The sequence below is a fragment of the Antechinus flavipes genome, chromosome 1, assembly GCF_016432865.1.
Source record: "Antechinus flavipes isolate AdamAnt ecotype Samford, QLD, Australia chromosome 1, AdamAnt_v2, whole genome shotgun sequence".
Classification (NCBI taxonomy): Eukaryota; Metazoa; Chordata; class Mammalia; order Dasyuromorphia; family Dasyuridae; genus Antechinus; species Antechinus flavipes.
Genome location: NC_067398.1, coordinates 717367445 through 717394533, shown reverse-complemented (window position 1 = coordinate 717394533; position 27089 = coordinate 717367445). Strand labels below are relative to the sequence as shown.

Sequence of the window (27089 nt, the reverse complement as noted above, 5' to 3'; positions counted from 1 at the left end):
GAGCAGAGGACGGCCTTGTCCTTGGCCTGCCTCTGGCCTGGCCCACCCTCCTCCCCCTGCTCCTGGCCCCGAGTCCCGGTCGGGCCCCACCTTAGGCTTGTGTGGGCCCAGGATCCCTTGGGGGAGGCCGGAGCCATGGAGCCGACCCGCCTGCGGCCCCATCGTCCGCCCCCGCCCTTTCCCCTTCCTCGGCCGGGATTCAGCGGGAACAGCGCCACTGAGTGCCTGGGCCCTGCGTCCAGCGTGGGGAGATTAGATCCCTGGGCTTGGGGGCCCGCTCCCCGTGGCCCCGCGATCCTTGGAGGGCAGGGCCCCGGCTGTGGTGGAGATTCCCGTTGGACGCTTCAGTTGGCAGAGATCCTATGGGACGTTCAAGCCCAGCAAGGTTCTCAGAATAGAAATGGGTGGGCGGGTGGCCGGGCGGGCGGGCGCCCAAAGGGGGGCGATACTGGGGAGCCACTGAAGGGGCACAAAGCAGAGCACTCTGGGAACCTTCGAGGGGGGACTGGCCACAGACTCTGGAGGGGCCTCAGCCCCGAAGGCCGATTCAGTCATCGCCCCCACAGTGTGTTAGCCGTGCAGGCTCCGGGCTGGGTGCGGAGGGGTTCGGAAAGGGAATGAAGGAGGAGGAAGAGCCAGGAGGGAAGGTGGTCTGGAGCTAGAGTGATCCGGAAGCACCTGGAAGGGGGCCTGAAATGCCAGGCTGGAAGGTCTGGACTCGATCTCGGGGCCCGTGGGCTGGCCTGAGGCCCAGGTTTCTGAGCAGGGAGAACACAGTCAGACCTGTTCCTTGGTGGTTGGGGGACTGGCTGGAGAGCAAGGAGAGAGCCAAAGGCTGGGCCAGGGAGAGCAAGTGCCCAGGCCGTGCTGGGGCTCCGGGAGGAGGGGACAAGCGTGACAGATGATGGGGGGGGATGCCGCTCCTGGGAGCCTCGAGGTTCAGAGTTCAGTTCAAATGCTGGTATCCAAGCTGCCTGGGGCCTTCAGATCTGCGCTCTTCCCCCCCCCCCCCCAGTATCTCCACCCAGGCAGCAGCATGTTCCCTGAGCAGGGTCTATGGAGAGTCCAAAAATATGACTTCCTTTAGAGCTAGTGAGAAAGACAAGTTTGTTTGGGTTTCCCTGAGGCAATTGGGGTTAAGTGACCTGCCCAGGGTCACACAGCCAGGAAGTGTTAAGTGTCTGAGGCAGGATTTGAACTCAGGTCCTTCTGACTTCAGGGCTGGGCTCCATCCCCTGTGCCCCGAACAGCCCCCACAAGTTAACTCTTGGTAAAATAAGGATTGCCAATCTCTGCTATAAACGCTCAGAGAGGCTTCTTAGAGGGCCGAAGAAGGGCCAGTTTGACTTGGGGGGGTGGTGGAATTTAAGGCAAAATCTTACATGGGTTCAGAAAAGCAGCAAAGTCCAAGAGAGGGAAGCTGGTCTGAGGGAGCCGGGGCTTGTATCTGTCACAACAGGATCTGGCAGGCAAGAGGCTCATGGGAGAAGCAGGGGCCAGGACCAGCGTCCCACCAGGACCAGCGTCCCATTAGCCTCTGCTCTGGCCAGACGCCATCTGGAGGACTGAGCAGCCTTTCTGAGGAAAGACCCGGAGCAGCTGGAGAGTGTCCCGAGGAGGACGGCTTGGACGTTGAAGCAATGAAAAAAGAAAACTCAGGAGTGCTCCTCTTTAAAATGGCCTAGAGAAGAAAAGGAGGCAAGGAAGGGCTTCATCAGGGCCCAATGATGGGAGCCATCCCAGGGCAGGCCATCGCGAGGCGGGGGCCTTTCCCTGGAGGGCTTCGAGCAGAGGCCAGATGGCCCTTGGGGGTTTGAAACTTCTTATCCTGAAGAGGAAGGGGCCGCTGGGTGGCAAAGAGGCCCAAGAAAAGGCCTGGAGAAGGGAAAACAGAGGACGCGTTTGGGCATTGCTGAGCGATGTCCTCTCCAGTGCCCCAAATATTAGTAAGCACGGAGAGCCCTGGATAGTGTGGGTCCTGGGTAAGATAAGATAGAAGCCCCTTAGGCCTTTGGGACATATACCCCCAAATGGAGCCAAATGATGAATCAGTAGCCATCCAACACCCCCAAATGGAGCCATCCAATCAATAACCATCCAACACCCCCAAATGGAGCCAAATGATGAATCAGTAGCCATCTAACACCCCCAAACGGAGCCATCCAATCAGTAACCATTCAACACCCCAAATGGAGCCAAATGATGAATCAGTAGCCATCCAACACCCCCAAATGGAGCCATCCAATCAGTAGCCATCTAACACCTCCAAATGGAGCCATCCAATCAGTAACCATTCACACCCCCAAATGGAGCCAAATGATGAATCAGTAGCCATCCAACATCCCCAAACAGAGCATCCAATGAATCAGTAGCCATCCAACACCCCCAAATGGAGCCATCCAATCAGTAGCCATCTAACACCTCCAAATGGAGCCATCCAATCAGTAGCCATCCAACCCCCCCAAATGGAGCCATCCAAGCAGTAACCATCCAACACCCCCAAATGGAGCCAAATGATGAATCAGTAGCCATCTAACACCCCCAAACAGAGCTATCCAATCAGTAACCATTCAACACCCCCAAATGGAGCCAAATGATGAATCAGTAGCCATCCAACACCCCCAAACAGAGCATCCAATGAATCAGTAGCCATCCAACGCCCCCAAATGGAGCCATCCAATCAGTAGCCATCCAACGCCCCCCAAACGGAGCATCTGATGAATCAGTAGCCATCTAACACCCCCAAATGGAGCCATCCAATCAGTAGCCATCTAACACCTCCAAATGGAGCCATCCAATCAGTAACCATTCAACACCCCCAAATGGAGCCAAATGATGAATCAGTAGCCATCCAACACCCCCAAATGGAGCCATCCAATCAGTAACCATCCAACACCCCCAAATGGAGCCAAATGATGATCAGTAGCCATCTAACACCCCCAAACGGAGCCATCCAATCAGTAACCATTCAACACCCCAAATGGAGCCAAATGATGAATCAGTAGCCATCCAACACCCCCAAATGGAGCCATCCAATCAGTAACCATCCAACACCCCCAAATGGAGCCAAATGATGAATCAGTAGCCATCCAACACCCCCAAATGGAGCCATCCAATCAATAACCATCCAACACCCCCAAATGGAGCCAAATGATGAATCAGTAGCCATCTAACACCCCCAAACGGAGCCATCCAATCAGTAACCATTCACACCCCCAAATGAGCCAAATGATGAATCAGTAGCCATCCAACACCCCCAAATGGAGCCATCCAATCAGTAACCATCTAACACCTCCAAACGGAGCCATCCAATCAGTAACCATTCACACCCCCAAATGAGCCAAATGATGAATCAGTAGCCATCCAACACCCCCAAACGGAGCATCCAATGAATCAGTAGCCATCCAACACCCCCAAATGGAGCCATCCAATCAGTAGCCATCTAACACCTCCAAATGGAGCCATCCAATCAGTAGCCATCCAACCCCCCCAAATGGAGCCATCCAAGCAGTAACCATCCAACACCCCAAATGGAGCCAAATGATGAATCAGTAGCCATCTAACACCCCCAAACAGAGCTATCCAATCAGTAACCATTCAACACCCCCAAATGGAGCCAAATGATGAATCAGTAGCCATCCAACACCCCCAAACAGAGCATCCAATGAATCAGTAGCCATCCAACGCCCCCAAATGGAGCCATCCAATCAGTAGCCATCCAACCCCCCCAAATGGAGCATCTGATGAATCAGTAGCCATCTAACACCCCAAATGGAGCCATCCAATCAGTAGCCATCTAACACCTCCAAACGGAGCCATCCAATCAGTAACCATTCACACCCCCAAATGAGCCAAATGATGAATCAGTAGCCATCCAACACCCCCAAATGGAGCCATCCAATCAGTAACCATCCAACACCCCCAAATGGAGCCAAATGATGAATCAGTAGCCATCTAACACCCCCAAACGGAGCCATCCAATCAGTAACCATTCAACACCCCAAATGGAGCCAAATGATGAATCAGTAGCCATCCAACACCCCCAAATGGAGCCATCCAATCAGTAACCATCCAACACCCCCAAATGGAGCCAAATGATGAATCAGTAGCCATCCAACACCCCCAAATGGAGCCATCCAATCAATAACCATCCAACACCCCCAAATGGAGCCAAATGATGAATCAGTAGCCATCTAACACCCCCAAACGGAGCCATCCAATCAGTAACCATTCAACACCCCAAATGGAGCCAAATGATGAATCAGTAGCCATCCAACACCCCCAAACGGAGCATCCAATGAATCAGTAGCCATCTAACACCCCCAAATGGAGCCATCCAATCAGTAGCCATCTAACACCTCCAAATGGAGCCATCCAATGAGTAACCATTCAACACCCCCAAATGGAGCCAAATGATGAATCAGTAGCCATCCAACACCCCCAAATGGAGCCATCCAATGAGTAACCATCCAACACCCCCAAATGGAGCCAAATGATGAATCAGTAGCCATCCAACATCCCCAAACAGAGCATCCAATGAATCAGTAGCCATCCAACACCCCCAAATGGAGCCATCCAATCAGTAGCCATCTAACACCTCCAAATGGAGCCAAATGATGAATCAGTAGCCATCTAACACCCCCAAACAGAGCTATCCAATCAGTAACCATCCAACACCCCCAAATGGAGCCAAATGATGAATCAGTAGCCATCCAACACCCCCAAACGGAGCATCCAATGAATCAGTAGCCATCCAACGCCCCCAAATGGAGCCATCCAATCAGTAGCCATTCAACGCCCCCAAATGGAGCCATCCAATCAGTAGCCATCTCACGCCCCCAAATGGAGCCATCCAATCAGTAGCCATCTAACGCCCCCAAATGGAGCCATCCAATCAGTAGCCATTCAACACCCCCAAATGGAGCCATCCAGCACCCCCAAATGGAGCCATCCAATCAGTAGCCATTCAACACCCCCAAATGGAGCCATCCAATCAGTAGCCATCCAGCACCCCCAAATGGAGCCATCCAATCAGTAGCCATTCAACACCCCCAAATGGAGCCATCCAATCAGTAGCCATCCAGCACCCCCAAATGGAGCCAAATGATGAATCAGTAGCCATCCAACACCCCCAAATGGAGCCATCCAATCAGTAGCCATCCAACACCTCCAAATGGAGCCATCCAATCAGTAGCCATCCAACGCCCCCAAATGGAGCCATCCAATCAGTAACCATCCAACACCCCCAAATGGAGCATCTGATGACTCAGTAGCCATCCAACACCCCCAAATGGAACCCATCCAATCAGTAGCCACCCAACACCCAAAACGGAGCGTCTGATGAATCGGTAGCTGTTTAAAACCTTAACACAGGATTCTTCCTTCACCAATATTTACTTTTATCAGCCAGCCAGAGGATAGATTCATTCAAAATATTCAGATATTTAATTAACAGCCACCTGAATAAAGTGACAAGGAAACATTTCCCTGTGCCCACACGGAGTAAACTCCCCAGTATCCTGCTCGTCGGAGAGGGCATCATGTAAAAATAGATATGGGAGCACACCTGCAAGGAACATTACAGCCAGGAAGTGCAGAGAAGACACAGAGGTGCCGGGAGCCCGGGTGGCCTGGGACACTCTGGCTGGGGCAGTTCCCATGGCTGAGAAGCGCCAGGGCCACGAATGACGCCATCCTCTCTGCTGGGCTCTGCTTTTCACTGGGCCTGCTGTCATTCGGGCATGTTATCCCTGGGCTGGGGATCATTTCTCCAGGGGACGGATCTATTGAGCATTTCCAATTTTCACTGCGCCGTGGCTGTTGAGTCTCTTTGCCATCCTTTTCTGAGCTTCAGACGTAGCTACTGACTCTTTGCTCCTATCTACCACGTGTAGTGATTAGAAAGCCTTTCTCTGAGAAGAGTGGGCCAGTCTTTCTGTCTGTCTGTCTGTCTCTCTCTCTTTGCTGAGGCAACTGGGAGTAAGTGACTTGTCCAGGATCACACAGTTAGGAAGTGTTAAGTGTCTGAGACCAGATTTGAACTCAGGCCCTCCTGACCTCAGTACTGGCGCTCTGTCCCCTGCACTAACTAGCTGCCCCAGAGCTGAAATCTCTTAATCTAGCCAGGGCATGTGAATAAACATTACCCTGAGCGCCCTGAGCCCAAGATCTCGTCTGTTGTTTTCGCTGGTAGCGTCTGACATATTTTGGACGGGCTTAGAAAATTCCCTGTAACTTCTACTTAAACCCAGACGGGCTTCTGCTCCTCCTGAGCCTTCCGTTTGAGCGCTTTTCCAAAAGAAAAAATCCTTGCTAGGAATCGTGTCTCTGCCGGGAGCTTGGAGCTCGTTCCGAGTTCCTCTCTGGTTGGCGTTCGTTGAAGCTGAACATGGAGAAAAGCTGAGCCCAAAGACAAGGCCCTTTCCAGCTCCTGGCTCACGTTGTTGCCTTTCTCGTGGATTCATTTCTGCTTCCGATGGAATATTCCTCCCCCTGCAGGGCCATTTCTCCCGAGAGCTTCCAGGGTGCAGTCAGCCCACCTCATCCTCCTCTCCACGGGGCTCCTGACTTGGAAATCCCGGGGGCGCCTTGGGCCCCCCATCCCAGCCCATCGGTTCCCAGCTCTGTTTTGTGCTTGTTAATGAGGAGGAGGAGCATGTGGAGGCTGCCTTCCCCCGTCGGAAGGGAAGCTTCCTGAAAGTGGGGCCCGCCTCCTTTTTGCTTCCGTGTGTCTCCGGTGCTCAGCCCAGCGTGTGCCCAGAATGAGTCCTTCGGAAATGTTTGTTGTCTTTGTTGGCAACAAGCTATCCCCGTCTTTTGTGTTCCGTTTCCTCGTGTAAAGTTTAGGGGATAGGTCTTGGTTGTGATGGAGCTTAGACTTACATCATGAAGGAGGCAAGTGGGAAAGTGGAAAGAATAGCAGATTTCGAGTCCAAGCTCCGGAAGGGAGAAGGGAGATCGGGAGTCTCTGCAAAAAGAGGCAGCAGCTCTGCATCGGAGACCCGAGCAATGGAGGGGATCATGGCGGATGCGCCAGGGGCTCATGGGCTGCAGAGGAGGGAGGCAGAGCAGGGAGCTCGGGGTGAAGGGCCCCCAAGTCTGAGTCAGGTTCTCAGTTGGAGGCCGTCACTTAGGGAGTCTTGACTGCAGGGAGGGCGTTGGTCAGATCACGGTCAGAGACCGGGTTTGGGACCACAGTGGGTGAGAGGAAGGGATATGGGCCCGAGTCAGGAGAGGACGAGGGAACAAGGGCTCCCAGAGTGGAGGTGACGGGTAGCTCTGGGTTGGGATTGGAAAGAAGGCACTTTGAGCTGGATGGGGGTGGGGGTGGGGGGTGACCACCTGGGGAGACTGAGGAGGTGTGGGGAGGACGACCCCAGGCAGAGAGTGAGCCGGCAGGATGGGCTGCTGGCCCCAGAGAAGCTCATTTAGTCAGTCGGAAGGGGCAGGCCTGGGATGGAAGCTCTTTGATCCGATCTTTGTTGGAAGATCTCGGGGGGGGGCAGAGCTGATCTGTCGGGCATCCCTTCCCCTTTGGCAGGGCTCCTTCCATCAGCTTGGACTTGCCTCTCGGTAACCTCCATCCTCGGCCCCTGGTGCAGATGGAACAAGTCTCCCTCCTCTGTGTCATACCCTCCATGTGCTTGAAGTTGGTGATCTCGCGCCTCCGAGTGGCCTCCAAGGGACCCTCCAGGGCCTTGAAAGAGGCTCTTCACCACGCACTAGGCGGCTCCCCGAGAGGGGCCACCAGGGACAGCAGGAGCCCTTCTCAGCCTCTGCCTCTGTCCGTGCCATCCAGGGCGCACCAGCCTCCTTGGCGCTCATCACACAGGATCGATTCACATGGAGACCCCCAGACCTCGCACACTTCTGAGGTGATTCCGTGAACCCGGGTTCAAGCCCCGCCAGTTAGTGTAATGACTTGGCTCGATGCTCTTGCTCGCCAGCATCCTCCCTTAGTCCGCCTCCGGTCCATGGCTCATGTTAATTCTTTGTTCCTGCTTTGAAGCTTTAAAAAACGCAGCCACCTCTGACTTTCTCCACCTCGGTGACAAGAGCTGATCCTCGTTTCCATGGAGGGGGGCCCGAGCAGCCGTGAGGCTCCTCCGAGGGTCCTGAGATGGGGGCCAAGTCGGCACGTGGGGAAGGCTGGGGCTCCTTGTCCCGGAGGCCGTCAGTGACGCTCCCAGTCTCTGGGCCCCTGGCTGCACAACGGGCGCAGAGACTAGTCCTTCGGCCACCTTGTTCCCGACTTCCTCGGGCCCCGGAGGCTAAGGGCCTCGGCCGGGCTCACCCAGGACCCCTGAGCCCAGCCTGGGGTGCGCCTGATGGCTCGGTCGGGGGCCCCGCAGGCCTGGCAGATGCCAGGGAGGGGAAGCGAGCGTCCATGGCCTTCTCAGTGCTCCGTGCCCGCCTCCTCAGGGAGACCCTTTCTGACCCCACGCACACAAGTGGGACTCAGTCTTCACGGGGGGCCTCGGGCAGTGGGGACCTGGGTTTGGATCATGCCGGGTGATGGAGCTTCTGGACACCCGATGATCCTTGTCTTCCTGTTGCCCAGAAGGACGCATCTGCAGTTCTTTGGCCCCGGTGGTGGAGGAAGTCCCCTGGGGTGTGGGAGCTGCTCCCAGTCCTCCAAACCATCCAGACTGACCCTCAGGGCAGAAGGCCACGGCTGACCTCCAGGCAAAGTGGCCGCCTGGCCATCCTGCTCCTGTCTCTGCCCCCTGCCCCTGCATTCCTCCGGAGCTCTGCAGGTCCCCAGTGCCGTCAGCCTCCTGGCCAAGCAACATCTCGACTTCCCCTCCCCCAAACCTCTCTCCTGGCTGAGACCCCCCCACCTGCCCTCCAGCCCCTTTGTCTCCACCGCCTTCCTGACCCTCACGGGCTCCATTCTACCCCTGTGTCTGGCAGCTGGGCCGGGTGTCGGGAAGCCCTGAGTTGAGATGTGACATGTTCTGTGTGTGCTGTGTGATCCTGAACAAGTCATTTAACCTGTTTGCTTCATTTTTCTGATCCATAAAATGGGGATAATAATAATAGCACCTACCTCGCAGTCAAATGAGAGCATAACCATATAATTGTTTTCTGCTGTTGCCGCCGCCCCTCATCCCAGAAAGTCACTTAATTCTGCGCCTTAGTTTCCTATAGAATGGGGATAATAATAGCACTGACCCCTGGGGTTGTTATGAGGATCTAATGAGACAGCATGGCACACAGTAGGTGCCTAATAAATGCTTTCCCCTCTTCCTCTTCCTCCACATCATTTGTCCCTTTCATTTCTCTCCCTACTTTAGTCCAGCCCTCGCTTGTTCATGACTTCTCACAGATGTTCCTGCCTCCGAGTCTTTCCCTTTCCTGGCCCATCCTCCATCTGGCTCCAAGATCACCTTTCTGAAGCACAGGCCTGGCCTTCGGTCACTCGCTCGCTCAGAAAACTGGATTGGTTGGCTGGTCAGCTGATCTCTGAGCGCTAAAACCGGAAGAACTGTTTAGCTGTTTGGGATGGGCATGGGTCCCAGCTGGAGCCCGTCCCCTCCCCTCCCTGCCTTCTCCACAGGGACTCAAGGGTCTCCCCGGGAGCATCCATTGCTGGCTGTGGCCTGGAGAACCGTTTGGCTGTCCCTTCGTTAACGGTCTTCCAAGGCATCACTTTCGAGTTCTCTCTCCTCCCTCACCATCAGTCTGTCAGCCGTGAGGGTACCTGGGCCTAGGGGTCTCCTCCCCCACCCCACCTCCCATTGGCTGCTTTATCTCTGCTGGGGAAAAAAGAGGCCCGATCTCATCCTGGCAACTTGTGAGAGACAATATCGTCAGAATTGTGTCTGAAAGAAGGATGCTTTAGCCGGCTCTGAGCAAAACGAAGGTGTCTTTGGGGCACCCCCCCTCCCCTTCCCATTCCCCCGGGGAAAGGGCCATCTTCTCCCCCAGGCCGAGACTGAAACGGCCTCCGGCCTCATGGCTCTGTAATCTTCTGTACAGGGGGCCAGGAGAAGCTCCCAAAGCATTGCCTCATCTTTGTCCTTCCTATCCTTCCTGTCAACTGTAGAGTCTAGTCTCCTTTATCCTGGCTTTCAAGGCCCTCCACGGCACGGCCCTGCCCTTCACGGATCGGAGTTCCACTGCCCAGCATTCCTCAGACACAGGGCTCCTTCCTTTCACCTGGCCTCCTGCACGTCCTTTCCCTCACTGGAAACTCAACTGAAATTCTGTGTTCTCGAGAAAGCCGTTCTAGAGATGAGCTTCTGCTCCCAAATACTCCGGCCCAGGCCACCTTCATGGCCGAGTGTGCTCCAGACTGAGGGAGGTGATTGGCCCTCCATCATCTGCCCCGGAGTCCTGCGATCAGCTCCGTTTTAGGAAGGACCGATTACAACCTGGACCTCGTGCGGAGGAGAGGGGGGAGGAGGAGACTGGAATAAGAAACCTGATGGAAGGCAGGGAGAAGGGTGGCCCAGGGGGAGCGCAATAGCATAGAATTGGTTATTGTTTCAAAGACTCAAATTTGTTTTGATTTTAAAATTCCTTTGAACTATGTAGTATCCTTTCCATGTTGCGACTTTCCCATCGCGACTTCAGTATCTTGTGGATCAGTGTAAGAAATTAAAGGGGAACCTTTGGGGACTTTTGCAGAAGCTACAAATGACATCAAAGGCCGGGAGATGACACGGAAAATGTTAGAAACTCAGAAATGCATAAAACATATGTACAGGGGCAGCTAGGTGGCACAGTGGATAGAATACCAGCCCTGAAGTCAGGAGGACCTGAGTTCAAATCTAGCCTCAGACACTTTTAATACTTTCCTGGATGTGTGACCCCGGGCAAGTCACTTAACCCCAATTGCCTCAGCAAAAAACCAAAAAAACCCTATACGTTCAGTATTGTATAATAGCGACATATTTTATCTGTCAATACCATAATCATTCAGACTTCTCCAGTACAAAAGGAGGGCCCAACATTTTTACACAGATTTTCCATTTTGCAAGAGCTCCTTACCCCTAATCTCCTACCTCCAGCATGGAAGGGATAATTATAGTTTGTTGCTCCCCGCTGTCTGCCATCTTTTCTGGGCACCTTTTGCCCTTCTTCTGTTCCCCACCTGAAGCTGTCTGCAGTCCTGAGACTTCTCTTGAGGTCTCTCCCCAGTCTCTGTCCGAAGTCCTGAACTTTCCCTTGTGGTCTCCCCTGAGTCTCTGTCCGAAGTCCTGAAGCTTCCCTTGAGGTCTCCCTCTAGTCTCTATCCAAGGTCCTGAAGCTTCCCTTGTGGCCTCCCCTGAGTTTCTGTCCAAGGTCCTGAAGCTTCCCTTGTGGTCTCCCCTGAGTTTCTGTCCGAGGTCCTGAGGTTTCCCTTGAGGTCTCCCCTGACTTCTTGCCGTTACCAGGGGAGCTCTTGGTTTGTCCAGCTCTCGTCCCTCACAGTCCCACCTCAGCCCATTCTCACCACACAGTTCCTTTCCTGAAGGTCCCAGGCAGCCTTGGGAGGACTTACCCGGGGCATCCCCCCAAGCCTTGGATGGTGGATTGTGAGTGGGACAAGCAAGGCAGAAGAGGAGCCCAGGACCGGGCAAGCGCCCCTCGAGGCCAGAGTCCCTTGCACAAAGAGCAGACAGATGCGCGTCTCCTCCACCATCTCCTCCCAAGGCACCACTCCACTCCACTGACATCACAGGACACAGGCCTGACGGAAACCTGCGGCACCAAGGAGAGCCTGTGCTCTAAATCAGCCCGAGAGCAGGTACCTAATGCCTAGTAAGAGTCTCTGTTTTTTTCAGCTGTAAAAACATGACCTCTCATGGCCATTCTAGCTCTGGCTTCCAGCCACGGCCTTGTCCCAGTGTCCCCGCTCCATCCAGCAGGGGCCGCAGCCTTGGCCCTCGGGCCTTTGTACCGGGCCTGGCGCCATGCTAGCTAGCTCTGGCTTATCAGAGTCTTTATTCTGGTTATGTGAAGGGAGGACTTAAGACTTGGGTTCTAGGACTGACTATTACATTTCTCGTTTGACCCTTAGTCACCCTCTTAGAGACTTTTACTGTCCTGTGAAATGGGGGGGGCAAAGTAGATCAAGCTTCTCAGATGTGGTTTGGGACCCCAGATGGAGTCTTGTACACCCGTGTTATCTACCTGTGCACCTGGGCTAGCATCGGCATTTCTTGGGCATAAAGGGCTTGTGAACGGGAAAAGTTTAAAAAGCCCTGAACTAGATGGTGGAAATGCTTTGCAATTTCTTTCAGCACTGACATCTCCTGTTCTAGGCTCCTTCCAGCCCTGACATCCCCTGTTCTAAGCTCCCTCCCAGCCCTGACACCCCCTGTTCTAAGCCCCCCCAGCCCTGGGTCAGATCCCACCCTGGACCCTTTTCACTGTGTGACCCTGATCAGGTCCTACTTTCTGCACTTGTAAAGTGAGGGGCCACCACCTCTGAACCGAGGGGACAGCTGGGATTCTGAGAGGCAGAGGCAGGAGGGAGTGGATTTGAGGTAAAGGGGCCAGCTTGGGGCCAAGGCTTGGGAGATGGAGCTGGTCCCTTACGCGTGAGGAAGAGTGGGGTATGGGGGGTGTGAAAGGGAGGATGGCTGGAGTCAGCCTGGGGCATCCTCATGGGCTCAGGGATCTCCAGGAAGGGCATCTTGGCAGCTGCAGAGGGAGGGGACCAGCGGGCAAACTGGCCTTTGTCCAGGGGCAGCTTGAGCTTATTTTATGGGGGGCTCCTGAAAGTTACAGGGTATGTAACAGAACACTTAGGGCTCAAGCACAAGTCTGGACTGGAGGACAGGGGGAGGCCATACCTAACACAGAGTGGACTCGCCACCTCCACACGTCGTCAGGGTGACCTGTAACCCTAAAGCACACTGACCTTGGGCGGCACCGTGAGAGACTCAGTCCTCCAGCCCCCTCGGGGTCTTGTGCTTGGTTCTAGACACCCGCTTTAGGGAGCCCGCTGACACACTGGAGGGTGACCAGTAGTGAACGGCCTCAAGAACACGCCAAGCAGGGAATGTTTGAAAGAACTGGATCTGGGGGAGTGGAGGAAGTGGGCAGTGTGGTGGGACATGGAAAAAGGATGGGGGGATACTCAGGGATGTTTAACAGTGATGGCCAGAAAAAGTCCACCCATATGCAGGACAGCCCTTAGAGATTCATGTGCATCATGACCATTTCCCCTTCCCTTTCTAGTCTAGAAAAATCCACAGTCAAGCCCTGAGTTAGAACGTTTGCAGAAGGCCAGGGGCCCTCTGCTGGCTTCCTCCACTACCCTCGGCCTTGTGCCCCTTTGGCTTTGTGGGGGAGAGCGACTGGGACGGGTTTGGACTGGATGGCACAGTGTGAGCGCTGACTGTGGCCAGGCTAGCTTTGGAGGCCTTGGGCCCTCTTGGGAGGCCTGAGAGGTCTGAGTACCAGGGGAGGCCTTGGAAGTACTCATCAGAGGCTCTTGTCGGGTGTCGAACTTAAAACTGCACAGGTTTGGGGGATCGATTCCCTGTCTAACTAACACGGCAGGAGAAGGGCATTAATGGGGCGCAGCCCAAGTTTTGTTCCAGCACTGGAATCTCTGTCTAAAGCAAGGGGAAAGATCAGGGCCCGGGTCAAGAGCCTAGCTTCGGGTACTTCTGGGCAAGCCATTTAAGCCCTGCCTCAGCTTCCCCAGCTAAAATGGAAAGACTTGCTCTCGTGTCCCAGAGTTATGGGCTTTCTGTAAAGGGCTTAGCTAGCTCCTTGTAGTTGCTCCATCAGCCTGCCTCTGTCCCTCGTCAGCCTTCCCCAGGCCCTCGTCCTTTTCCCTTTTGTGCCTTTTTTTCTAGGGGAGGAGGCCGGAAAGAACAATACTTGTGCAAGGTCATTGAAGGTCGAACAGAGGATGGGCTGGAGAGACTGGAGGCCGGCCAGCCTCCACGGCCTGCCCGTCCAGGTGTGGGGTGACGAGGGTCTGCACTGGCGGAGGGGAGAACAGTGTCAGAGGAGAGAAGAGGCTGGGCTGTGGCAGAGGATGGGTTGAGACTCAAGGGAGACCCGGCCTTGGGCCTGGTCAGATGCTTGCAACATCAGTTCCTTCATCTGTGGAATGGTACCAGCCTCCCAAAACTAGAGTGGGAGAGTGTGCCGTTCCTCTCCTGGCCAGGCCTAATGTGGGCGATTCCAAGGAGAGAGCCGGGCTCTTCCATGGGCCCCATTGCCCCAGAGAGCCAGCCCCGGAGAGCCAGCCCCGGGCCCTTCCCCTGCCACCCTCACTCAGCAACATCCCCTCCTTTGGGGCTCACTCAGATCCCATTCACCTCAGTTGGGACCCAAACAGCTTTGCGGACCTCCAGTGATCTCTCCTTCCTTCCTAGTGGGTTCAGGGCACCCTCCCCAATTCCCAGCCTCCTACAGGGGGACCTCACCTCACACTGACGCTCCCTCGGTCTCCCTGGTCTCACAGACTTAGTCACCCCCACGACTCTCTCGCCATCTCAGTCACACGCCCTCGATCTTGCCGTCACCCACAAAAGAGCCCCTTGCCTGAAATTCTCGGAGCGGATTGCGAGCTATTGCTATCACACCTCTAAACCTCGTTTTTCATCCTTACCATGAGCTCCAGTTCTCGGCCCCCCAGTTCTTTTTGAGGCCGCAACCTCTGTTAAGGGTTGGGACGGGACCCCTTGGTGAACCAGTTACTTCTGCCCGTCCTTTTCTCGTGAGTCCTTTCCCCCTTTTTCCTATTACTGATCTCACCCTGCCAGGTTTCAGTTTGGAGCACTTCTACGTAAATGTTGCTGAATGAAGCAGGAGGAAAATCATGAAACTGCTCTGAGTCCATCACAGATTTATGGTTCATAATCTCAACTGGGCCCTCACTGCTGCAAGGCAATCCTTTTTCAGTTTTTAAAACAATAGCCTTTTATTTTTCCAAATAAGATGCAAAGATAGTTTTCAACATTCACCTTCACAAAGTCTTGTGTTCAATTTTTTCTCCCTCCCCCTCCGCAAGACAGCGAGCAATTCATTATAGGTTAAACATGTGCAATTCTTCTAAATGTATTTCCATATTCTCCCTGCTGCACAAGAAAAATCAGATCAAAGGGGGGGGGGAGAAAAAACAAGCAAATGACATTTTAAAAAAGATGAAAATACTACGCTTTGATGTACACGTTCATTCTCTCCGGATGTGGACGGCTCTTTCCATCACAAGTCTTTGGGAAAAGGCTGTTGCTGTGGTTGTCTGTTCTTCGTTCTCAAAGAGGACCATGGCATGCAAGTAAACTGAATTGAAATGAGGGAGGGCGGTGCTAGGCCACCTGCCTCACTTTCTCCTCCCGAGCCATCTGGGTCCAGTGGCCAGATGTAGATCGGGAGCATGGAGACGGCCCCAGATGCGAGCGCCGTGCGTCAACCTGGTTAAGCTCAGGCGTCCAGCAGGTCTCAGTGTGACTGAGGCAACACCCATTCAGTGCTCAAGGCTGGATAGCCTTCGGGACAAAGAATCTCACCTAGTCCAAAAATTAAAATCTAAAGAAGTGAATGAATGAATGAATCTGGGAGGGAAAGCCCCCGGGGTTTCTGGACAAAGCAGAAATGATTGGTGTTTACATTCAAACTTAGTCAATCGGGACCCAAACCATCACTCAACTCCAGTTCACTTAAGTCATGGGATCACCTCCCCAATGTCTTGGTTCTCATCGCGAATGAGGGACAAACAACAATCGGAAAAGGCAACTCTTTGCTAACTCTCTAATTCACTATTTTGTTCATCTGCTACAACTTTTTCAAATCTTTTCATCCCATCTTAAGCTTCCCGTGGCTCCCCTTGCCCCAGATAACGGAGAGCGCGTACCAAGAGCTCCCTCTTCTCCTCATCTCAGATCACCCAGCCATTCTCTGCCCGTCTCCCCTTTTACCCGTCTCACATGGAGAGGAAGCTCTTCTCCTTGCCAGAGTCAATCCCTCTACCTGCACAAAAGATCTCACCGTCCCATCTCCTCCAGGAGATTCCTCCCCTGTCATATCCACCCTCTCACTTATCTTCACTCTCTTATTGCGTACTGGCTGCATCTCCACTCCTCCCATCTTCCCCATCTTTAAAAAGCTCTCACTAGTTGCCATTCTCCCTTTTGTGGCTAACGGGGCAACTGGAGGGCTCGGTGGGCAGAACTCTAGGGCCGGAGTCAGGAAGAAGTGAGTTTACATCTGACCTTGGATACTTAATAGCTATGTGACCTAGAAAGGTACTTAACCCTGTTTACCTCAGTTTCCTCATGTGTAAAATGAGCTGGAGAAGGAAATGGCAAACCCCTCCAGTATCTTGGCCAAGACAACCCCAAATGGGGTCACAGAAATTTAGACATGACGAAAAAGGACTGAACGCTTTGTGTTAGTATTTAATACGTGCTTATTGACCAACTGATCAGAGGTTAAGAATTCTGGACCAGTTCTCTGAGGTCTTTTCTAGCTCCATGTTCTATATTCTAAGGTCCCTCCCAACTTTTGAAGTTGTATCTGATCCAGAATCCTTCTGAGCTCTGACATCCAACGTTCCCTGTTGGCATTTTAGCATCTCGGGAGTCTTCTTAGATGGATTTTCTGTTCTAAGGATGGTTTTTTAGTAGCTTTCTCCATTCATTAATTTATTAGCAGCTCTTGCCATTTCTTAACACTGTTGATTTAATATAGACACTGAGGCTTGTCTGTGGTGCTCTTGATACAAAATCCCTTCACATTTTGTCACTTTTCTTTTGTAAAGAAACTAGTAAATCAACAGCTAATTGGATGTAGTCAACAGACTCATCGTCGGCCATCTTCAGGTGACCGACAGCCACCATCGGACACGGCGCTTTCTTCATCTGAAGCACCCGCTGACCTTTGCTGCCATAGTCTCATTGTGAGGAAGCAGAGGTGGAAGCCTGCCAGCTACATTCAGAACGGCTCCCGGGATACGAGAGATTTGCTCGATCGGGAACTCGGTGGCCAAAAAGGGCCGGCTTCTCGGCCAGGTTCTTGTCCTTGTTCACCTCTTCGGGGCCTCGGTATCCAGGCGGAGGACTTCTGCCCTATCACAGTGCCACCATCAGTCAGGACCCACAGAGAAAATCTAAGCCGGTGCTTTGTCCTTTTGGGAATGGTAGTTCTGCAGACCCATCTGTTTCCAGTGATGTTCTGAGTTTGCACTGGGTTCCAGCAGCTTCACAGAGAATATCCCAAGAAGCTTTGCTGCTCCTGGCTGCTCACTGGTCAGAAGCCAGAGAAGGCTTTCGGGTCCCTTGCAGTTCTGACTCTCTGTGGGTCTGTTACCCTTTGACCTGGTCCGTATCCCACCAAGACCAGATGTAGGCCTTGATAGCATTACTCCAGGAATATCGAATCAGTCGCAGGAAACGAGTCCTGGCAGTTCTTTGGACTGAGCTGAGAAGTAAACAAATATACGAGCAGGAAGACTCCGTGGAGGGGATCGAGGAAACCTAGCCAGAGGTTGGGGCCTCCGTCAGTGAGCACAGCCAAAGGGGTCTCTCTTTAGGGAGAGACCAGCAGAGTCTTCAAGCAATCATTGCAGCTGGTGGGATTACCGATTTAAAGTCAGAACTACCTTCTCTTCACTGCCTCGTCTCGGGATCGGTTTGGAGAACCTCAGTGGACAACTGGAGCTCTTTGTACACACCGTTCCCCTCCTCTATATTATGTCACCTGTCCAGGGAAACGCCTTGGGGGCAGCGCTAGAGACAGCTTCACTGCACCCAAATGGTGACGAGCTCCAGGGACAGGCCGCTGACGAGTCAGATGATCACCCGTGCCCAAAGGAGGGTCAGGGTCATTTAGAACACACAGCATAGAACACTGCAGGTCACTGGAACCTTAGAACAGACACTATCAAGCTGGAAGGGGCTTCAGGATAGGTGTGTACCCATCAAAAATGTTTTGAGCATATACCCCAATATTTGCATATTTATTTAAATTATACACATGTACTCTTGTACTGATAATTATGTATGTCTTAAAACTTAAACGAACCCAATTTTGCCCTAAAATCAGTAGGGAGCTGCTCAAGTAAGGGAATGACATGGTCAGACCTGTGCTTTAGGACCATGAGGACAGCTGGGTGAAGGGTGCATTGGACCAGGGGAGAGTGGAGCTAATGCTGGGGTGAGGCTGACCTGGCGCCAGGTGGGGAGGGGACCATGGAAGGGGGTGGGAGTGGGAGTAAACCAAATACTGGGAAATGGAAGAAGTTTCATGGCGTCCTATTCCATAAGAAGCATGTCTGGGAAGGGGGCGTGTCCTGCCGCCTCCCACTCGCGCTCACTTGCCCCCTGGGGTTGGACGTTTATGTGGTAACCCCTGCCTGGGAGGGAAGGTCCTGGCAAATCCAGGACACTGGAGCGGTGGGTGTCCATCTGCTGCTGTGGACCCCGGCAATCATTAGGTTATGAGCAGTCAGGAGCCTCCATCTAGAGCAGAAGTTCTGAAATGGGACTCGGCTGCCCCTTGGGAGGCCAGGGCAATTATGGGGAAGTGGGAAGGGCTTGGTGGAGACAAGCCCCACGATGGGCTGCTGACCCCACTGTCCCCTCAGGGCCATGCCTTGGGGTCTCAAGGGCCCTCGCTTTGGAGACTACCAGAATGTCAGAGTTGGGGGATATGGGGGGTCGGCTACTAGAAAAGAGCCTAGACCTGTCAGAGGCGGGAGCCTTCCTTCCTGGGTCCCTTCCTCTCCAAACCTGGCTCTGCCCTCTTTCCCCTCCCCCTGGCTCATTCCCCAATCTCCCCTAACAGGTCCCATTTTCCTCTCCAGAGCGAGAATGAGAATTGTCCTTGGCTTATATCCCCTTTTTCTGCATGGTTGCTAGGTGAAGTTTCCCAGAATGCCATGGGGAGAAGGGATCTCCTCCTCCTCCTCCCTCTCTCTACAGAAGAGAATATGAAAATCCAAAGGTCACACAGCTACTAAGAGCAGCTAAGATTTGAACCCAGCACTCATGCTCGCAGTACCCGGATCCACTTTGTACAAAGCAGCCCACTGGATGGGAGGAAAGGGCCAGGAAAGCCAAACAGGGTCAGCGGAAGCAGGCTGTCCCCGCTGTCCGTCCCTTTGGCGTGGGATGCCACGCCCCTCCCAGGACAGAGACACAAACGGCGCAGAACAACCCAAACCTGGTAGGAGCCAGAGCCCAGCTCGGCTTTGCTGCGGTGGCCTGGCACTCCCGCGGGCCTTTGCCCAGCACCGGGGTGTGGGTTCTGCCTGATACCACAAGTTGTCTCGAGCACTGAGGATTGCCCCCCCCCCCCAGTACTCCCCTGAGCAGCCGTCCCGGCACAATGGTCCATTTCCAGCATTATTTAGAATTCTTTCCTGATAAGTCGTTTGCCCTGGGCTTTATTCTTGTTCCACCGGTCTGTGCCCTTCGCAGGCAATCAGAGCGAGCCTTTGCCCCCTTCTCCCTACCCTGCTCTTCTGATGGGAGAGAACCCACCCTGGGCCTGGCCCCGGACCTGTCATTGTCGCTGTCACGGCCTCTAAGGGGACCCCGGAGATCAAGCCTTGGAGGGGCTCAGACACCCAGCTCGGAACCCCGGCCTGTGGCTGTCCTGTGCTGATGAGGGAGGGCCAGTTGGACCCAGGCAGCCCACCCTGATTTCTCACGAGGACAGCAAGATCCCTTCGCCCTGTTTGCTCCATCATCACCCTGGAAGTGAGCCAGAGGGAGAATGGCAAACGGCTGCAGGGTCTTTCCTAAGAAGACCTTGCGCTGAAACGACTGAAGGACTAGAACGGGCACCCAGTGGTTGTAGTGATGAGGACTCGGGCACCGTGCCGAGCTAGATTGAGGGTCTTTCATCAGTCTCTGAGGTTCCTTCTGGATCTGAGGGAGGACTTCATGCCCTTCGGATTGGGAGTCCCAGTCACGAAGGAGCCCCCAGGGATGAACTCCTGAACTCCAGAACCTCGGGGCTGAAGGCAGAAGGACCCTCCCAGCCTCCTCCTGCAGACAGAAATGATGCAGCCCCGCTGATGTCTCAGCCCCGCCGGGCCCTCAGTGAATCCTTAACCTGGCTCCCCGTCCAGCCACCAGCTGGGTTGCCCCCTTCTGCCCATTTGTCCCTGGGCTTTTTACCATGTGGGCTCGAGCTCCCCAGAGGGTGAGGGATGGCCTGGGCTGTTTGTGGCTGCCCCCCCCCCCAGAGTGTGAAGGGCCCCAGCAACACGGGAGTCACCCGTCGTCATCCCTGTTGTGTGTGTTGTCCTTCTTGTGACCGTTGCCATCCTTGTCGTGATCATGATCATTGTCCTTGTTGTGATCGTCATAGTCCTTATGATCATCATTGTCCTTGTCGTGATCATCGTTGTGCACAATCTGCGGAAGGCGGCACCGAGGCAGTCGGCCTCGCGGCTCTCAGCGACGGCCCCTCTCACTGGACGCCACTTGCCGGCCAAAGAAGCTCTCGGCCGTCCCGGAGCCGGCGTGGTCAGAGCGCACCGAATGGCAGCCCCTCGGTGGATGTTTGGCCACGTTGGACAGAAGGCGTAGGAAGGTCCTCGTGACCTGGGCGGCTGCTGTTCTCTGTGGAGGCGCCGGGGCCGGGACCAGCCGCAGGGAGGTCAGGAGCCAGGTCAGCCATGGCCGTCCCAGCGGGTGCCTTGGAGGGTCTGGCCTGTCCTCGGGCCCTGGGGAGCCATCCCTGCGTGGCCCCGTGGGCTTGAGCTTGGGCTGCTGTCCCCAGGTAGGCCCTGTGACACGGCCGGCTCGCAGAGCTTGGGAAGGGAGCTCCGCAGAATTCAAAGCACCCGGGCAGGAAGAACAAAATTTAATTAAGAGGAAGGGGAGGGGCTGAGCAAATCTCTGATTTGCTCTCAAAGCTAACTGAGGAGGGAGCTCTTCTGGCTCCTCGGCCAATCCCGGGCCGCCCGGGGCCAGAGAACCGTGGCCCTCCAGGAGGATGCAGGCACCCAGTGACCATCCTGAAGGGAGACTGAGCGCAGGCCCGAGCCTTGGAGGCGTCGCTGAAGGGGAGACCTCTCGGAGCGAAGGGGGAGCCGAGGACCGTGGGAGAGAGGACTAGGGTGGGGCGGAAGGGACTGAGAGTGAGCAGCTGCAGCCCAGGGGGGCTTCCGTCATTCAGGGACGGCGAATCCCACGAGAAGCAGCCAGGAGCCGCCGCCAGGGGCTCAGACTGCCTGAGGCCCCTTCTGGCTCTCCCATTCTTGGTACAAAGCACCCACTGTGTGCTGGGCAGATACAGGACTGGAGACTCAGAGGGGAACCTGGGACACGGAGCCCAACGTCCCCACTTACTGAGCCAGAGTCACGTAGTGGGCAGAAGCCAGGTAGCCTGGAGCCCGCTTCTCCTGCGAGGCGGGATGGGAAGAGGGAAGATGGAGGCTGGGTGTGAAGTCCCTCGCTGTCGGGCAGGCGGTGGAAAGGGCTCCTCGGCCGGAGGGCCGCGCAGGGGACTGGTCAGCCCTGGGCCGCGGGAGGTGGCTCAGAGCGCCGTGGTGGGGCTGAAGGCATCAGAGCCCTTCCCCGGTCACTGGGATCTAGGTCTCTGGTCCAGAAGTACCTTAAAGGCGCCTGGGGTGCCATAGATAGCGTGCTGGACGAGGGGTCAGAGACCCCGAGTTCAAATCCTGACATTGACACTTTCTAGCAGGATGACCCTGGGCAAGTCTCTGATCTCTGTGTGACTCAGTTTCCTCAACTGTAAAATGGGGTTACTAATCGTACTGGCCTCCCAGGGCTCTGATGAAGATCAAATGAGACTGTGGTACTGGGCCAGGCTCCCTAAGGCCTCCCCCTTTCTCCTCTGGCAACATTCGCTACTGCTGGCCCCTTCACACTGTCTCTGTGACCCCGCTCTCTTCCCTCCATGGCTGAGCCCCGTGGCCCACCGCAAGCCCACCAGCTGCACGTGCAAGCTCGGCTCCTTTGTGTCTCCTCTGCACTGCGTCACTTGGCGACTCCCCCCCACCAAGTTCCATTATTGTGGCTACAAATCCAGTCTCCGGAGTTCCAGCCCCCCAGGACGAAACGGCTCCGGATCTCTCGGACTGGACGTCTCGAAGGCACCTCAAACCCAGCCCTGTTCTGCCGCAGGTCTCCCCGCCCCCCAACTGCCCAGGGTTGCCCCTCAGTGGGCGTCAGCCAGACCTCTCGCATCCTCTCCGTCCCCTCTAGTCATCCCTCGGCTAGCCCTCACCCAGCTGCCAAGGGGCCTGCCCTCCTCAGTAAGCCCCCCTTTCCCAGGCTCCTCCTTTTCTCCGTCCTCCTGCACAGGTTCCCTCTGCTGCCCCCTCCCCTCCTGCCCTGGCTCTCCTCATACTGGCCCTTGCTCTTCACCACCCACGAGAGCGGGTCCTTCCCTCCTCACCCGGCGCCCGGCACCTCGGGGTCTCTCCTGCGGCTCGGGATGCTCGAACCCCCCCTCCCCGGGCTGCCTTCCCCTCTGAGTCTCCAGCTCCCTACCCTCGTGTCCGGCATATCCTGGCGGGTTCTGTCCGACAGAACAGGCCCTTCAAGGCCCCAGAACCCAGCAGACGGTGGGCCACGCTCGGGGATTGATGAAAATAAGGGAAAGATCCGGGGAATGGGCAGGAGCGTGGGGGGCTGTGGAGGAAGAAGGGGCGGATCAGGTAGAGCGCCAGTCCCGGTGGGGGGGGCCTTTGTGGGGAGGATGGGGGAGAGAGGAGGGACTTGAGAGATGGAGGCAATGGGATGGACAAGCTGATTGGCTCTAAGGGGTAAGGGAGTGGGGGGGAGAAGGCCTTGGACTTGGGCCTGGAAGGTGTCAAAAGTCGGGAGGTGGCTTCTCAGCGAGGAAGGGGGAGGGGTGGGTGCCGACCATTGCGGGGGGCCCATAGGTCCCTGAGCCCTAGGCCCTATTCCCTCCCCTGCTCCCCGTCTTTCTGCCAAAGGAAGGTCCTGCCCTCTTGGGCACAGCGGGAAGTGGCTCTGGAAGGCAGCGTCCCCGGCCAGCTCAGAGCATCCGGAGCCCAGAATGGGCCGGCTCGGCTGGGAAGCCTGTGGGCCGGCTGCGCCCCCTTCCCTTGGGCCACGGCCGCCCCTTAATCTGAATGATTGCATGTGGTTCCTTGACGCCCGTGCACGCCGGACTGACTGACCCGGGCTTCTGCTCCCTGCGGGTCGTCCCTCCTGTTTGCCTGGGCTCAGAAAGTCCGGCTGGTCCCAGGAGTCCCGTGGGAGAGCCGGAGGAAAGCAGAAGGGCCGAGAAGGACAGGAGAGGAGGCTGGGAAGAAGAGCCTTAGAACCGGGAGGGGCTTTCAGACATGGGACATGGAAGCCGAGGGGGCCCTTGGGAGAGAAAATGGCAGAACTGGGAGGAGCCTCAGCCTCAGAATGCTCACCGGAGGCAAGCCCTGGGGGGCCACACTGTCAGGAAATGTGTACTTTGTGCTTGCCCTGTGCCACGTTCCATGCCAGGCTGGGCACACAGAGAAAGCCTAAAGGAGTCTCTGCCCACAGGGGGCTCCCAGTCTGAGAGAAGACTGCACGTGAGACCCAGGGGAGAACTAGAAGAAAGGGGCCAGTAAAAGAACCACTCCTGAGCACCTACTATGTGCCACATACTGTGCCAGGCTGGGCACACAGAGAAAGCCTAAAGGGGCCCTACCCTCAGGGGGCTCCCAGTCTGATGGGGGGCACAGCAGGCCCAACCAGACTCCCAGGTGCCATGGGCACAGGCCAAGGGCAGGTCGGGCACTAGCAGGCCCAGCCCCTCCTTGGTCCCTTCTCCCAATCACCTTTCTCGGGGTGGGCTCCAGCTTGTTCTAAGATGGCACTTTGGGATCGCCCCAGAGATTGGGCCCATCGGGGCAGGAGCCACTGGACTCTCCCCTCTTGTTTTGGACCCGAGGCTGCTTGGGACCCCTCTGACTTGACTGGACGCTTCCCGGCTGTGGACTTCCTCAGGGCCTATTGGGGCCTTTCTGGGCCTTTCCGGACTTTACTGGGCTAACAATCAGAGCTAGACTTTTGCCCACCAAGAGTCAGGCTGTGAAGGAGGAGGCAGGGAGGCCCAGTTAGGTCCAGAAGTCCCCTGATCTCTAACAAGAAGCTTATCCCCTCAGGGCAGCTGCCACTCCTGGCGTGGGCCATTGTCCTGGGAAGAGAGAAAGGGAGCACTGCTCGGCTCCTCTCATGTGCTCCCTGGGGCGAATGAAGTGCCGGGCTTGGGGCCTTCGGCCTGTGGTGGCAGAGGAGAAGCTGCGCCATCGACAGGGGGCTCGATTCACTGTGGTTGGTGGGGAGCCTCAGTCTCCCCATCTGCCAAGAGGGGAAATGAATCCCCACATTCCCTCCCTCCCTCCCGGCCTTCCTCTGAGGGGAGCACTTGGCGATGCTGAAGCACTCCGAAGGGGAGCTCTTCTCCCCATGGTCCTCCCATGGAGGATTGAGCAGAGGGAGGGAAACTCTCCAAGAGCCCCCGGCTCCCTCCAGGCAGTTTGGAGCTGAGCCAAGGCACCGAGGAAGCTCTGCTCAGGCAGCCTGGAAGAGCTGGGGTGCAGGGGATCATGGGTGTTGGGAGCTGGGGTGCAGGGGATCATGGGCGTCGGGAGCTGGGGTGCAGGGGATCATGGGCGTCGGGAGCTGGGGTGCAGGGGATCATGGGTGTTGGGAGCTGGGGTGCAGGGGATCATGGGTGTTGGGAGCTGGAATGCAGGGGATCATGGGTGTTGGGAACTGGGGTGCAGGGGATCATGGGTGTTGGGAGCTGGGGTGCAGGGGATCATGGGTGTTGGGAACTGGGGTGCAGGGGATCATGGGTGTTGGGAGCTGGGGTGCAGGGGATCATGGGTGTTGGGAGCTGGAATGCAGGGGATCATGGGTGTTGGGAACTGGGGTGCAGGGGATCATAGGCGTTGGGAGCTGGGGTGCAGGGGATCATGGGTGTTGGGAGCTGGGGTGCAGAGGGTGTTTGAGAGCTGGGATGCAGGGGATCATAGGCTTTGGGAGCTGGGGTGCAGGGGATCATGGTGTTGGGAGCTGGGGGAGTTCATTTAGGAGGGAGGGGGACCAGGGCTGGGGTTGGGGGGTTGATGGCCCAGGTGAGAGAGAATGAAATGTTTCCCGATTACCTGTGCTGTGGGGCCGGGAATACCACGAGCCCCGCCCTGTTGGACAAGGAGGACAGATCATACGTGTCCTGACGTGTGCAGATATGTGTCATGCAAGGGAGATGGGATAGGGGAGCAAGGGGCAGAAGCAGACCGAATCCTCCAGGAAAGCAGAGAGAGCTTTCAGCTGGGGGAAGAAGAGTCGGGGAAGCTTTCGCGGAGGGAGGGGGGGGGGAAGGGGCGTTCCAGGGCGGCCTGCAGGGCGCCTGGAACCCCAAAAGCCTGTCCTAGATGTCTGCTGATCGCCCGGTGGGGACAGGGAGACAAGAGAGGATGGGAAAGGGGGAAGGAGCAGGTGATGGCGAAGGGGAAGGATGGGGAACCAGGCTGGAGAGGGGCCCTGAATGCCAGGCTGAAGGGTTTTACCCTGGGGGGAGCCACAAGCCTCCTGCGCCTTAGAAATATACGTATGTGGCTCTCTGAGGAAGATGAGGGCGGGGGGACGGGGCCACAGTGTGCAGCGGCTCAGTAAGAGGCCCGGGGGCCTCATGGGAAAGCAGCCTCGGGAGGGGCGCCGGCCCTCCCGACCCAGGAGGCGAGCCAGGGAGGAGCCCAAAGGGAAGGAGCGGCTCCCGAGCTGCTGCGGCGGCTGTCAGAAATCCCCCAGACAGCCCTGGGCCATTTCCTCTTTTCTGAGATGAGAAATCATGTGTGAATGATTGGGCACCTTCGGGAAAAGCAGGGCAGAGACGCAGCCGAAGGGAAGCAGAAGTTAATGATTACAGATCGGAGCCTCGGCGACACACGTGACTCCCCGGGGAAGCCTGATGGGTGCTCGGCGAATGCGGCCGGGAGGCTGGCGGCGCCGCAGGAAAGCAGATGCTGCCCCCCGCCCCGGAAGGAGGGCCCTTCTCCCCCACCTGCGCCCTTTTAGGCGCCTCAACTGGGATGGAATTGTGGGCAACAGGAGGGTGGCCAAAGGGTCCCGGGCCTCAGAGTGGGAAGGAACCCGGCCCCCGTGCCGGCCCCCCAAAGCCGGGGCCTCCTTGGCCTGGCCCTCCTCCCCATCACCCAAACAGTGCGCCGCCCTTGTGGGGAGCCCGCCTCTCTCTGCGGCCGCTAGCTGCTCTTGCAGAGCCAGATGGTCCTCCCCTCACCGAGCCCAGGTCTTCCTCCGCCTCACATCCTTCTCTGTCACTAGGCCCCCTGGGCCCCGGCAGGACGGGTGAGCGCTCCTCCGAGAGACCCTCTTCACGTGGGAAACGGCCTCCTCGCCCGATCCCAGGGGCTGCTCGTCTCCCCTGCTTCCTCAGCTAACCCTGCAGTGCTTTTGGGGGCCCCTCTTCATCCTGGCCCTGGGAGACCTGCTGGCCGTCTTCCTCCTAGCCGAGGTCGAGCCTGCACGTGTGTGAGAGTGTGTGTGTGAGTGATTGTGAGTGTGTGTGAGTGCGTGAGTGATTGTGAGTGTGTGTGTGAGTGATTGTGAGTGTGTATGTGTGTGTGTGTGTGTATGTGTGTGATTGTGAGTGTGTGAGTGTGCATGTGTGTGATTGTGAGTGTGATTGTGAGTATGTGTGTGATTGTGAGTGTGTGTATGTGTGATTGTGAGTGTGTGTAAGATTGTGAGTGAGTGTGCATGTGTGTGAGTGTGTATGTGTGTGATTGTGAGTGTGTGTGATTGTGAGTGTGAGTGTGCATGTGTGTGATTGTGAGTGTGTGAGTGTGATTGTGAGTATGTGTTTGTGTGTGAGTGTGCATGTTTGTGAGTGTGTGAGTATGTGTGTGATTGTGAGTGTGTGAGTATGTGTGTGATTGTGAGTGTGTGAGTGTGTATGTGTGTGATTGTGAGTGTGTGTGAGTGTGATTGTGAGTGTGTGTGAGTGATTGTGAGTGAGTGTGTATGTGTGATTGTGATTGTGTGTGTGCATGTATGTGAGTGTGAGTGTGTGATTGTGAGTGTGTGTGCATGTGTGTGAGTGTGTAAGTGATTGTGAGTGTGTATATGTGTGTGATTGTGAGTGTGTGTGTATGTGTGTGTGTGTGTGTGTGTACTGGC

The 27089-nt window shown here is 55.8% G+C and overlaps 2 protein-coding genes across 3 annotated transcripts in view; one reads left to right on the top strand and one right to left on the bottom strand.

Annotated features, from left to right (window-relative positions):
• RSPH14 (radial spoke head 14 homolog) overlaps window positions 1-27089 on the top strand; it is a 122497-nt gene that overhangs the window by 58222 nt on the left and 37186 nt on the right. The window lies entirely within an intron of this gene.
• GNAZ (G protein subunit alpha z) overlaps window positions 1-27089 on the bottom strand; it is a 53666-nt gene that overhangs the window by 21042 nt on the left and 5535 nt on the right. The window lies entirely within an intron of this gene.